Source organism: Euphorbia lathyris, chromosome 3 (genome assembly GCF_963576675.1).
Source record: "Euphorbia lathyris chromosome 3, ddEupLath1.1, whole genome shotgun sequence".
Classification (NCBI taxonomy): domain Eukaryota; kingdom Viridiplantae; phylum Streptophyta; class Magnoliopsida; order Malpighiales; family Euphorbiaceae; genus Euphorbia; species Euphorbia lathyris.
The window spans coordinates 100,252,129-100,267,303 of record NC_088912.1 but is presented as its reverse complement, the minus strand read 5'-3'; the positions used below and the strand labels follow the sequence as shown (position 1 = coordinate 100,267,303).

The following is a 15,175-nucleotide window of genomic DNA, read 5'->3' as shown; positions in this document are numbered from 1 at the left end:
AAAAATACCATTTTGAATTTAGGCTTAATACTTTGCAAACCTTCTCAAGTTGTCTTAATACTGTAATTGATCTCATCAACTTAGATTTGTGACAACTAACTCCCTCAACTTGTTTATTTCGGAAGTTTATTTCCCTTTAGTCAATGTATTAGTAGATTATTTAGATGTAACAACTGATATTTTGAAATCTTTTATTCTGAAATAATATTATGTTGAATGTTTTTTTTTTTGGATTTAGGAGTTATTTGCTCAAATTGAGCAATTTGAGAGATTATTTGTTCCAAATAAGCAAGTTGAGACGGTTAGTTGTTACAATAAGTTTGGAAGATCAGTTGCAGTATTGGGACAACTTGAGGGGATGAGAAGCTATTAAGCCTTGAATTTATGATCAGATTTGTCATGTCATCCTTTTCTAATGGTGTTAACAATCTTTGCTAACGAAATGAATTTCAAGGTACGTGTTTGTCAACTTTTAAACCACGCAGATTATAATTGCAAATCCGCCAAACCACAAAGTTTATTTTTATACTTTTTCCTAATCTAATCATGCTTGGAAAGGGTTAAATGCATTGTCGGTCATTAAAGTTTTATGGTTGTTCAAAATTATCACTCAACTTCATTTTGTCTCAGTAAAATAATTCAATTTTAAATTTTATCTTAATAAAGTCATTCTAGGGACTTCAAGAGCAAAAATACCATTAATATGATGCGACTTTCACGTCAACACTAGTCAACTTTCATTGTTGACCAAAACGACATGTGACATCCACCTAGTTGACTGAAACGATACGTGGATACTACCTAGCTGGCATGTGTTGTTTCGGTCGACTAGGCGACAGTCACTTATCATTTCAGTCAGTGGTAAAAGTTGACTACTGCTGATGTGACAACCACATTAGGGGTGTATATTAGTTCAACATCGAACCGAACCAAACTGAATCGAACCGATAAAACTGAATATAGAAATTACTAAGATAATTCACACCGATACCAAATCAAATAACATATAAAACCGAAATATAATCGAACCAAAATATTTGGTTCGGTTCGGTTTTAAACCGAACAAACCGAATTTAATTAAAAAAGAAAAACAATAAATAAAAATCACTATATTTCATCATTAAATTTACATCAACAATAAAAAAGAAATACTTTCAAAATATATTTATATTAATTTATTATCTCAACAACAATAAAAAAAATTAAACTTGAAAATTCAAACATATGTATATATATAAAATAATATAGAATATGTGTAATTTGGTGTGGCTTTGTTTTTCACATTTTTTTCAAACCAAACCGAATACCGAAATGCATAAAAAAACAAAACTAATGCCAAACTGAAATGTAAAAAAAGAAAAAACAAATCGAAAAACCGAATTCAATCGGTTTGGTTCGGTATGCGGATTAAACAGTACCGATCAACAACTCTATTCCCAATTAGCTCTTCTAGTATCAAAACCGCGTCATTTGACTTCAACAAGTAAAAATAAAAGGCAAAAAGCACCATTAGACTCCTGATTTTTCATTTTTTGGTTCATTAAGTCATTGATCTTTTATTTGAATACATTAGACCCTTGATCATTTATTTTTGGTCTTACTAAGCCCTTGATGACCAAAAAAGTAATTTTGAACATAAATTTTGGTTCATTAAAATAAAAACATAAATTTTGGTTAACATATTGCTATTCATTGCACATGCATTCGAAATTTGTAAATTTTCACTATTTGAAAGCAGTTTTTTGATGTGTAATTTGGCTATAAGAAAACTGTAAAAACCTTAATTCAAGTTGTAAAAAATATATATTTTTTAATACATATGAAGTTAATAACGTCTTTTTAACAGAATTACGTATTCACAACTTACTAATTTGGTCATCAAGGGTTTAATGAGACTAAAAATAAAAGATCAGGGGATTAATATATACAAATAAAAGATTAAGGGCTTAATGAACCAAAAATTGAAAAATCATGGGCTTAATGATACTTTTTGCCAAAATAAAATAAAAGCATACTAAAAAGTAAAAATATATATAAAAAAAAACAGGCTCCAGTGAATAGTTCTATTTTTTTTTACCCTCCACAGGCGAAAACGACACCGTTTTGGCTCTTGATGGGCTGGACTGCTTTAAATACGTTTTTTCCCAAGGCATGTTGTGTGTTATCATTTCATAAATTTTTAATCAAAATCGTATTTTCCTTATTTTCCTTTTTGTGGATCTATTTGAGGATTCTTTCTCTCTCCTCCAACAACCGTGTTAGATTTTTTGTATTTTTTTTGAAGTATTTTTTTAGTCGGTGTTCGTATATTTTATCGGATCTTTTTATCTGTTTAAATTGTAATTGCTCTCTATTATTCTGGTATTTACACTTTTTCAGATTTAGCAAGAGCGGAAATGATTTATTTTGTCCATGGATCAATATATCTATGTGGTCAGATCCGAATGTTCTAAAGGACCTAAATGATGAAGATTCGATTCCTATTGCTTTACCACCCTTAAATTCCTTACTACCGCCATCTTTTGACAATTTTATCCTTTGCATAATTTTTGATTCAAAATTTGAGAAAAAAAATTTGAGAGAAAAATTTAAAATTTGGCCTAAACGGATGCGGCATCCGTTCGGCCCATGGTGGGGGCGGACGCGGCACTCCGACCGACCCATGGCAAGAACGGATGGCGCATCCGCCCCCACCATGGGCCGGGCGGATGCGCCATCCGTTCTCACCATTGGTGTGGCGGAGTGCCACGTCCGCCCCCACCATGGGCCGAACGGATGCCGCATCCGTTTAGGCCAAATTTTGAATGTGCAAAATCGTAAAATTTTTAGTGATGAAAAATACTAAATCGTTCAATTTTTTATGACGAAAAATGCAAAATTCCCCAATTTTTTGTGACAAAAAATACAAAATCGTCATGAAAAATATGTATTATTTTCATGAGTTCTTTGATAAAAAAAACATAAATTTTAATGTTTCCGACTCGTAATCGTCCATTTTCGTGGTTCAGGTTGTTACACATCAATTATTTTCATAATTTCAATTATTGTTTTTCGGGTTTATGATTTTGGAGAGAGAATTTTTAGTTTTTGATCAAAATTATGAGAAGGGCAAAAAAGTCCAAATGAAGGCGGTGATAGTAATTTGAGTGCGGTATTTAGCTGCTCACCTTTTTTAGGGATTTGAATTTCCATGAAGTATATGTTTTTTTTTTATGTTTTATACTTTTTATGACTTTTTTTTGTAATAATTTTCATTTCTTTTGTAGATTTTGTGATTTTTTTTACCCATTTCTTGGCGTACTTGTTTTTTCCCATCTAGTAAAGTTATAAGCATTTTGATATAAAAAATAAAAAATATATTTTTTAGACAAAATAAAATATATTCAAAATTAAGATTCATCATTTTATTAATTTTTAAAAAATAAGAGATATATAAATTAATATTTAATTTAATTCTTAATAACTATATTAATTGAGACGTCAGAGAGTGGTTGCGGAGCTGTGGTGTGGGACGAGTTTGGCAGATTTCTGTAGTTCCGTAGCAGCAGAATTACAGGGACCCCGGAGCCAAAGATGGTTGAGGTAATAGCCCTCCGAGAGAGTATAATATGGATGAGCAATAAGGGTGAACATAGAGTTCAATTTGAGACAGATGCTGAGCTACTAAAAAAAACAGTCCTTAGCCGACAGAATTTTTTTGCTTTAGCGACAGTCTAAACCGTCGGTAAAAATGTTATCGACGCTGTTTAAAACCGTCCGAAATGTGTTGTTAATGCTGGCGTTGCAAATGTTACCGGATGGGTCATAATGATGTTAGGAAACAAACAAGTTTTAAGTACACAAATAAATAGAAGGAGAATTGTATAAACCACGAGCCAAATTTTATCACTAACGTTTACAACCAAGAACAATTTTATAAACCTCTGACGTCTAAAATAATAGTACAATTTTATCACCAACGTTGAAATCCAATAGCAATTTTACTCCTAACATTAATAAGTTAGATCAATTTGAAAAAACAGATTCATTAAGCTGTCTTCGCAGTTATTAATCTTGTCGACAAATGTGTGTCATTTTGTCATTAATTAGTAACAGATCTCAAACATACACATATATATACGGCCATGAATTTTTTTTTGTATAAGTTGGAAAAAATCCAAATATTTTGTCAAATTTAAAAATATTAATATCAAATTCTATTATGAAATTGAAAAAAACGCGATTTTTCTAAGAAACAACTGATATGCAACTCATGCGGAATACGCTAGAAATATATGTGTTCTTAATTATGTATAAAATTGATGTTGACCGTAAGGGTAAAGTTCCACTATTTTAGACGTTAAAGGTAAAATTGCTCTCGATGATCAACATAAAATTGCACTCGATGGTAAAGTTCCATTATTTGAGAAGAACAACCATTGGCTACTAAGGATGAAAGCGAAAGAAGAGAGCCCCTTTCCTCCAATGGTTATTTTGAATTTCGGAATCACTAGCCTCAAAGTGTCACTATAAAGCCCCATCAATTGCTCATTTTGGACTTGATAATCAGTGCTGAAATCTAGAGAGAATGAACCTTGAAGTTCCAAAAAGCAAAGCAAAAGTTCATACACATTTACTATATTCATTCGTGTAATAGCTCATAGTTCTTTCATTGTGTTCTGAGTAAGAACAAACTTATCAATAGCTTAATAATGTTCAGAAGCTCTTCCACTACAAGAAAAACGCGTTTTACAAGCGGAATAATCCGTCGGTGATCCGCCAAATTCCGTCGGAAATCAATATTACCGACGGATTAGCAGCGGATCGTATTCCGCTGGTAAAAGGCTCGCTGGTGCCGCATACAGACCACAAATCTCTTTCCGTCTCCGAGATCTGTGCTGACCAAAATTGGGTCGGAAATTTGCGCTGGTAAATTTCAAACACCGACCAACTATTACCGACCCTAATTTGGCCGGTGAATATTTCGACGGATATTTTCGACCATTTTCCGTCTGTGATTAATATTGAAAATTGAAAAAATATATATATTTTTTTTAAAGTAGTCAATTTATTTGGATTGAAGGGAACTCATATATGATATATGTACAAATTTGAGTCTTATGATTCACACGATTACAACTCATGATTTTTATTGCCTTCAGTACATAATTCCTACCATAAATTGACTGAACCTAATAACTTTGTATCATCCACGAAAAATTCAATATAGTTGCTCCACCTTGCTCTTGTGCAATTAACAAAAGGGGCATATCAGAGAGAGATGTAATATGTGGGAAGAATCCACCAATTCCACTTCATCAACCTATCACTAGGAAGTTTGCTGCTCAATTGCAAAAAAACAAACTCCTAAACAAGAAGAAAAGCTGAATAATCATCCATCAGACCCAACAGAATTAGATGATGATGATGATGAGTGCACAATCATAGATGCAGAAGAATTGAAAGCCATTGATGACTTTTCTGCACCAGTGTTTGTGCATCACACAGAAGCAATGCTGGAAGAGATTGACAGAATGGATGAAATTGAAATGGAAGATATAGCTGAGGAGTTGTTGATGAACATAGACGGCTGTGACAAGAAGAACCCGCTTGCAGTGGTTGAATACATTGATGATCTATACACCTACTACATGAAAGTGGAGAAAAGCTCTAGTGTTCCACCAAACTACATGTGTCAACAAGAGGACATTAACGAGAGGATGAGAGGCATCCTCATAGACTACTAATTGAGGTGCACTACAAGTTTGAATTGATGGAGGAGACTTTATATCTTACTGTGAATCTGATTGATAGATTCTTAGTAATTCACGCTATGGCGAGAAAGAAACTCCATCCCTATTGGCTGCTGCTGCAATTTACACTGCCCAGTCCACTCTGGGTGGATCAAGGCAATGGAGCAGGACTAATGAATGCTACTCTACCTACTCGGAAGAGCAGATAATGGAATGTTCAAAGCTTATGGTGAGTTTACATGCGAATGCTGGAATAGGGAAGCTTAAAGGTGCACACAGAAAGTATAGTACATCCAAGTTTGGTTATGCAGCAAAAATTCAGCCTGCTAGCTTTCTACTGTATTCCAGTTTCTAGATTCTAGAGCAGATTATTTAGATTTGGTTGATAGAGAGCAACTCAACTGTTTCCTTTGGAAGAAAAGGTTGGATACCTTACTAGTTTTTTGGGTTTTAATTTTAAATGTTGAATCCTTTCGGGACTAAGGCGAAGGGAAAGAAGAAGAAGAATGTACTTACTTCTTCACTGTGGTGGTTTTTGTGTTCCTGAGAGCAATACAAATGAATGAAATGAAGTTCTTCTTAAAAAAACATTAGAAGCACCTCCATATGCATCAAATTGTGGTTCAAACGTAATTAATTGAAGGTGAGAAAAAACTGAAAATACATACCTCTTTAAATGGAACAAATGCAAAAGGTGCAAGAGCCCTCTTAAGCTGGCCCATTTCACAATTTTGTTGTGAAAACAGGCGGACTGAAATAGTTTGTAATCCATCCTAAATGAAGAACTTTTTTGCTAATTAACCACAAATGTGTCAATTTCCCTACTTCCATTTTTAAACCAACACAAAAATTTGAAATAAAATTATACAGGCGATAATGTCCATTACCTTAAAGAAACTTTCCATAGAATAGGAGGCCGACCAGGGTATTGGAAAACAGCTTCAACCTGCAACAAATGCGTACAAATAAAAGCTTTTCAGATTGTGAATTCACCCAAACAGAAGGAAATAAAATGAGAAAGGTGCATCTGCATTCCATATCCAATTAAGCGTGCAACAATTAAAGAAACTCCGAATGCAAGACAAATATTTAAAATGTAAAGTACAGAAACAAACCATTCCAAGCTAGCAAGGAACTGTACCTTGTCATCTGTCAATATGTAACGACCACTAAATACATCATCTGCTTTTGATGCATAAAATTCATGCATTTCACGACCTCTTTCACTGTATGAGAAGAAGTCTATACATCACAAAGTAAAAGATAGAATGGTCACAAAGAGACAGAAAGGAAAACATCTCATTATTTATATGCATTTCGGTTATAGGTGAATAGCAAGAGAGGTAGATAAATAACTGAGTGTTGAGTGTTAAAGAAGATACTTTACAGATCTCTGTATCTATTGTAAGAGTTTGTGCTCTACTTGTTTGAAAGAGTTGTTTAGTGGATTAAAACCCAAAAGAAGGTATTCTGGGGACTGGATTTAGGCAGGAGGCCGAACCACTATAATTCGCTGAGTAACTATTTCTCCAACCATTTCCTTCTGACTTATTTATATTACTTGCTTCTGTGCTTAAAATCTATAACTTGTGCTTCTCACTATTGTATACAATAGCGTGTTTAACCAAGTCACGCAGAGGCCCTTCCAGTTAACTGGCCTAGTGTTTAAAACGTTCAGAAGCAGAATCAAGCTTTGCCTATGTCTAACGCAACAAACAAAGTTTGCCTCTGATTCAGAGCAGCCTTGTGCTATTGAAGTAATTCTGTGAGAAATCTCATAAAAGTATAATTTTATCAAATAGTTTCATTCATCCCCTCCTTTGGAACTAGATTTTATCTCATAAAGGACCAACACATGCCTATTGTATCACCACACTACATCCTTCCTCCTGAAGCCAAAAGTTTTTGAACCGAAACCTCTTGGCCGTCTGACTGGCCACCCAAACTTTAAATTCAAGAAACAACACTAAATGATCCGAGCTAATTGTAATAAGGTTCCGGAGAAATCGCACTTTGGAAAATTTCCTTCCACTTCACTAGAGCTCTATCAAATCATTCTTCAATCCACCTTTCCGCCCCTCTACTCCGTACCACGTAGAGGGAATATATGTTAATTACATGATTATTTAAGAAGAACAAAATGAGACTCCATATGTAAAATATTGTAATATAAATTTAACGTTTCAATCACAAAGCAATTTAAAACACCATTAAAGAAAAATGTTTCGTCAATCTTGACTCATGTTAAGAGTTTTCCATGCAAGTCATCTATCTCGTGTCTACATGACATACCAACTTGATGAAATAAAGTAGGAAAAATTACAAAACTAGGTCAAATGGGAGACCCATTTACTCAACCTACTACATATCAAGACTGATTTTGGGTGACTTTCCCATAATACCCTCAATATTTATGCACGACTGTCTTCCTCCCATCTAACTTCACAGAGGTTAGCATATGCGAACCCTGCGAAGTAAATATGCGAACCCTGCAAAGCTAATGTTTGGTTTAGTTGATGATTTTAGTTAGCATATGCGAAGTCTGCGAAGCTAATGTTTGGTTTGGTTCATGATTTTAGTTAGCATATGCGAAGCCTGCGAAGTGAATGTTTGGTTTAGTTGATGATTTTAGTTAGCATATGTGAAGTCTGCAAAGCGAATGTTTGGTTTAGTTGATGATTTTAGTTAGCATATGCGAAGTCTGGATGTGTTTTTAACAAAATTCGCTAAGTGTTATATAACAAAAAATGACAAACAACAACGGATTCTAACATTATTTAACAAAAAAATCAGAACATAGATGAATACACCAACAATAATTCAGTGAGATTTATAGAATTAGGCATTTTCTCTGCGTTTCCCAATCTTCCGCCTCACGGAACGAGGTTGTCGTTCGCTCTAAAATCGCCCTCTGTCTTCCATTTTCTCTGTTGTTCGCCTTCTTCCTTGTCTTTTCTCTCACTGTTCACCTTCTTCTACCGTCTGTTCGCATTCTTCCTCTTCTTTGCTCTCACTGTTCACCTTCTTCTACCGTCGTTCACCTTCTCTCACCGTAGTTTGCCCTAAAATCGCCCTCTCGTTTTTCCTCTATCGTCGTTTGCTTTCCTTTTCTCTCACCGGAGTAAGAGTTGCTGGAGAACGCCGTCAAACAACAACAGATTTTGCAGGTTAGATCTCTGTGGAAGGAGGAGGAGCCATTTTGGGTGAAGAGGAAATTGTAAGGAAGAGGAAGAGGAAGATGAAAGATTGGGGATATTATGGGAAAGTCACATAAAACAATCTAGATTTGTAGTAGGTTGAGTAAATGGGTTAAATATGTAAATGGACTTCCCATTTGACATAGTTTTGTAATTTTCCCTAATTTATATCCAGTTATTAAACTTATTTGATTTTGTTCGGTTCTGTTTTAATTATAAAAATAAGTTTAGTTCGGTTAACGGAATCAATGCTTATACTTAATGATATTCGCATCATAAAAACAAGACTTTGAAATTTCTCTTAGTTGAAGTCATTTAAAGTGATCATAAATTAAAATAGACCATTCTTTTTTATTTCACTAATATCTCCAAATTCATATAAAATAAAGACTTGGAAAATAAAGACAATTCATTCCCAAAATATTTCTAACCCCATAAAAAAGCAAGCTTAAGGCTGAGTTTTTAGTTTCCAATAAATCAAGAAAACGACATTTTAATTAGTAAAGAATTTAGTCTCCTATAAAGAATTATATTGTTGAATAAAATAAATTTAAAAACTAAATATCGTATTATTAAAATTTGAGAACTAAACAGTGTATTAGATAAAAAAAATATAAAGACTAATAAATTATTTACCTTTTCCTTAATACATGTCGTAGCAAGCCTTTCTTAATCCCCATTAAGAGATTTTTGAGACTTTGTTCTTTTTCCACTGTGTGAGGAAGGAGTTGTTCATCAAGAGATGACCAAATTTGATGACATCTTCATAGATTAAACTAATGACATCTTCCTTCATTGTTCCAAGAAGCCAAGATGTAAGAAGACCATCGTTAACCACCCAAACATTATAATCAGGATTGACACTTTCATTTCCCTAGGCATCTCTAATTTTTTCTGCAGGTTTAATATTTGATGAGACGTGGTGATAAATACCAAGGCTCCGGATCAAAGGAATAACCTGTGAACGCCATAAGAGATAGTTAGTGAGACTTAGCCTGATGGATACCAAGCTAGAACATTGATGGAACTGTTGAATTGTGAGTGCAGATTCTTTTGCCATTGTAACAAAGAAAAGAAAATGAACAGCACAGACAAGAGTTTATGCAGAAATAATTTTGGCTTTAACGAGTTTAAAGCTCTGATACCATGAGAATATTTCAAGGCAATAACTTTTGCTGATTTTTATTTACTAAGAACGTAACCTTTATACACAAAGAAGAGTTGTTGTTCTGTTATACAACTCTGTAATTCAAATTTAAAAAAGATACAACTAACTGACTGATAAGAGATAAGAGATAAAATAAATAAAGACTTCTATTCTTATCCTTCTTCTATTTGACTATCGTGATCTGTAGAGATATGCTTAACAAATGCAAGTTCTTAATCTTGAAAGAAACCTTTTGCACGGTGGAATACCAGATTGTTGGAGCAGTTGGTCTAACTTGATGATGGTAAAATTAAGCAATAACAAGTTTGGTGGCAATATTCCTAACTCCATTGGAACTCTAAGTTCTCTTGAATCTCTCCACCTTCGCAATAATAATCTCTCCGGTGAAATACCTTCGCATATTCAAAATTGCAAATCTTTGGTCATACTTGATTTGAGTGAAAATAGTTTGGTTGGAAATATTCCAACATGGATTGGAGATGGATTTGGTGATTTGAGCATTCTCAGCTTACATGCCAATAAATTTGATGGCTATTTACTTAAGGAGCTATGTCATTTGGTTTCATTACACATCTTGGACCTTGCTCATAATAGCTTATCTGGCACAATACCAAGTTGCTTTAGTAACTTTACTGAAATGGTTGTTAGAAATGATTCTACCGGCTCATTTATTTTTGCTGACTATATTATACAAATAGAGAGCCTCATGTTAGTGATGAAGGGGGGAGTGATGGAGTATAATACCATCCTTAGATTTGTAAGAATTATAGATCTTTCTCATAACAATTTATCTGGAGAAATCCCCGAGGAGTTAACATTCCTTGCAGGGTTGTTATCACTAAATTTGTCACATAATGCCTTGTCTGGGACGATTCCTAAAGACATAGGTAACATAGAAGGGTTGGAAGTTGTCGACTTCTCTCAAAACCAACTTTCTGGTGAAATTCCTCCAAGCATATCTACCTTCTCAGTAAATTGAACCTGTCACACAACAAATTATTTGGAAAAATTCCTTTAGGCACGCAATTACAGAGTTTTGATGCATCTAGTTTCATGGATAATCAACTTTGTGGGCTTCCTCTCACAGTGAACTGCAGCCGGGATGGTACTGAACCTGAAAATGAAAAACAGCCCGAGGAGAATGGAGTTGAAATAGACGGGTTTCATATGGGCATGGCATATGGATTTGGAGTCGGATTTTGGACCGTAGTATGTTCTTTGATTTTTATCAACAGATGGAGGTGCTTCTATTTTGGTTTCCTAAGTAGATTGTGGGAGAAGATTTGGTGGAGTTGTTACGGTATATTTTTATAAAATCCAATCACATTCTCTCAACTTCATAATGTTGTTACAAATAGTATTAGTTTTGTTGTATTATGTTTTCTCATTGCATAGATCTTATAATAAAATGCAAGGGTTGGCTCGTTTATAGCCTTCTGTAGGTGTTTGTTTGGATTTATTTTTCGTACCTACTTTTTACATTTTCACTCGAAATTACAGAATATAATTATTTAGTTGCCATTTAGATACAACGGGGTTTTAGCTATTCTCGAAGGAAAATTATCTAAGATTATATCAGGTATCAATAGTAACAAACAATTAACAATAAACCTTTAAATATTAAAGTTATAGAGACTTTTGCATATAAGTCTTCCGTTTCCGGCACAAAAAAGTTATTCCAGACATACAAAGAAATAAAAGGCGGGGCGGCAACGCTGAAATGAGTGGAGATCTTCCTTCCCCCTTGAAAATTTCCAAGAACTTCGTTGGTACGGCCTGGCCCTATCCTTACCTCACTTCCCTACTCACTTAACCATTCTTTTGAACTCGGAGTTCTTTCTTCTTCCGGACTACCTTCTATCAGGCCAACCGGATTAGGCGACAAATAGGGAAAGAAATAAATTAGTTTATTATTATTATTAGGTTCTTATTTTCTTTTCCATAACAATATTATGTGGTTCTTATTTACTTATTAGTTTGATTCAAGTAATAGAGAGTGCAATGAATTAAGAGTACCAACAGATTAGACCGATGCCAGGATTCATGTTGATTTATTTGGTCTTCTTAAATGATTCTTACTCAGTTAAATTCATTCAGAGACAAGCTAATGAGGCGATTCATGCTATTGCTTAGTCGGCTCATTTATATCACTATCTTATGTTTTTTTCTAATGTTCCGATATTTGTTCTACTATAATGTTTTATTATTACTTGATTGAAGCGCATTAATAAAACTTTGTGTTTAATGTATATTTGCGGTGATGTTATATTGTGTTTTTTTTTTAATTTTTCCATTTTTTGTTGCATATTTTCATTGATATTAGGGATAAGGTACCAAAATAGGCTTAAGGTTTTTGGGGAAGTACCAATTTAGGCTCAACGTTCAAAATAGCACCAATATAAGCTTAACGTTTATAACATAATATCAATTTAGGCTTAATATTTACAATATAGCATCAATTTAGGCCCCACGTACAAAATAGCACCAATATAGGATTAACGTTTACAAAATAATACGAATTTAAGCTTAACGTTTTATAAAATATATCCAATTTAAGCTAAATGTCACAATTAAATTAACCAAATTATATTCTTTTCCTATTAACTTTATATGTTATCTTTTTATTTAGTTCTATTTTTTTATTTTTTATAATACAATTAATTAGTTTTCTTGCCCATTAAAACCTTATATTTGTTTTTCATCAACCATTCCATTACTCCTAAATTCCATGGCTCGTGTAATATATGCAAATTAAAAGTAATTGAATATCCACAATATTTTAAACACTAGTTAAAATAATATTGATACATGTCAGTGTTCGAAAGATTGTGGATATTCAATTACTTTTAGTTTGCATATATTACATGAGCAATGAAATTTAGTAATCATGGAATCATTTATGAAAAAATGAATATAAGATTTTAATGGACAATAATACTAATTAATTGTATTATAATAAATAAGAATATAGAACTAAGTAAAAAGATAACATATAATGTTAATAGGGAAAGAATATAATATGATTAATTTAATTATGACATTTAGCTTAAACTGTATATATTTTGTAAAACGTTAAGCCTATATTGGTGCTATTTTGTATGTGAGACCTAAATTGATGCTATATTGTAAACGTTAAGCCTAAATTGATATTATGTTGTAAACGTTAAGCATATATTTTTGCTATTTTGAACGTTGAGCCTAAATTGGTATTTTCCCAAAAACCTTAGACATATTTTGGTACCTTATCCCTTGATATTATATTGTCATTTTGGTGTTATTGTCACTAAATATGTCACGTAATGCCTTAACTAGGAGAATTCCCAATGTTATCGACTTTTCTCAAAACCAACTTTATGGTGAAATTCCCTCCGACATGTCTATCTTAACATTTCTCAGTAAATTTTTGAATTGTTAAAAATAAAAAAAATTCTAACGTATGTGAAATAAATAATACTCTGTTAATCCAGTTTTATACTCAAAACTAACTTTTATGGTCACCATGGATTTAATGTGATAGAAAATAAAAGATTATGGACTTAACGTGTCCACATAAAAAATCAATGGCTTAATGCATCAAAAAATAAAAGATCATTATGTTTTTGACTTGATTAATAAATATGTCTAGTTATTTAAATTAGATCAAGAGTGAAAGACGAACATTTTGAATAAGTTATTAAGACGCAAACCAATATTTTGGATAGTTAAAAAACATTGCTTTAAGGCCTATTTATAAGAACGAGATACCAAAATAGCATTAAGGTGTTTGAAAAATTACCAATTTAATTTCAATTGCAAAAATAACATTTTAACCTCAACATTTATGAAGTAGTACAAATTTGGCCATCAGTAATGAACTTGAGACTAAATTGGTACCATTTCAAAAACTTTAAAGTGTCAAGTTCCGTTACCCATAATTAAATTGGTACCACTTCACAAACGTTGGACTAAAATTTATACGTGAAAATTAAATCGGCATTTCCTCAAAAAATGTTGAAATCATTTTGGTACCTTAACCCATATTTTTAAGGGTAAAGTTCAAATAAACCCGCTGTGGTTTCACTAATTTTCAGATAAAGGATTGTGGTTTACTTTTTGTCAAAACGAAGACTGAGGTTTTCAAATTTAGCAAAATAAGGAATTTTTCGATTGATTCTATTAAAATCACCCTTAACAACTTTAAAAATGACATATTTTAAGAACTACTAATATTCTAAGCAACTTTAATTCTTCAACTTTTTTATTTCGAGATTATTTAGATGATGTTTGGTAAAGAGAGTGAAAGTTAATGTTTAGAGAGAGAGAGTTCCAAAAAAGATGATTTTTTAAAATCGAAAATGTAGTTCCATAAAAAATATAACATTGAACAACTTTAATTCTTGAAAATTTTCATTTTCAGGTCGTTAAAGATAGTTTTAATAGCATTATTAAAAGTGTGAAACCTCAGTCCTCGTTTTGACAAAAAGTAAACCACAATCCTTTATCTGAAAATTAGTGAAACCACAAGGGTTTGAACTTTCCCCTATTTTTAACTCTTTCATCCAAAACATTCAATTTGAAATAACTTACAACATTTATAAGAAGATTTAATTAACATTCAATAACAATTAAGTATAAGTTCAAAATAAGTATCAAAATGAATTGTAGCGTCGTAATCATGTTGTGTAATTCATATATTCACACAATTAGATATCATATAAATGCAACAAAAATAACAATCGTGTCAAACGAATCATGTAAATAGATCGTGTTAGACAAGTTGTGCCTCTAAAACAAAAGATACACAAATTTCTAAAATCAATATACACCACATAAAAATTCAACGAGACTTGTCAATTGCTTATATGATAATACGATTTATAGAAATAATCCATTCAACAAGTCCAGTTTGATACAATTATCATTTTTATGACATTTAGATCGCATATAATCATGTGGAATTCATACAAATACGACATAACAATCTGTTTTGACACTCCTAAATTCAACTTCATTAACTACATTCAGATGATTAATCACGTCAAATCAACCAATTACACATCTTCAATGATACACAATTCAACTCGGTAGTATCAATTTCA

General features: G+C 32.6%; 1 pseudogene; it reads left to right on the top strand.

Moving 5' to 3' along the window:
- The first annotated feature begins 3,573 nt into the window (after positions 1-3,573).
- Positions 3,574-5,941, top strand: LOC136222824 (cyclin-B2-3-like; annotated as a pseudogene).
- Positions 5,942-15,175: the final 9,234 nt, after the last annotated feature.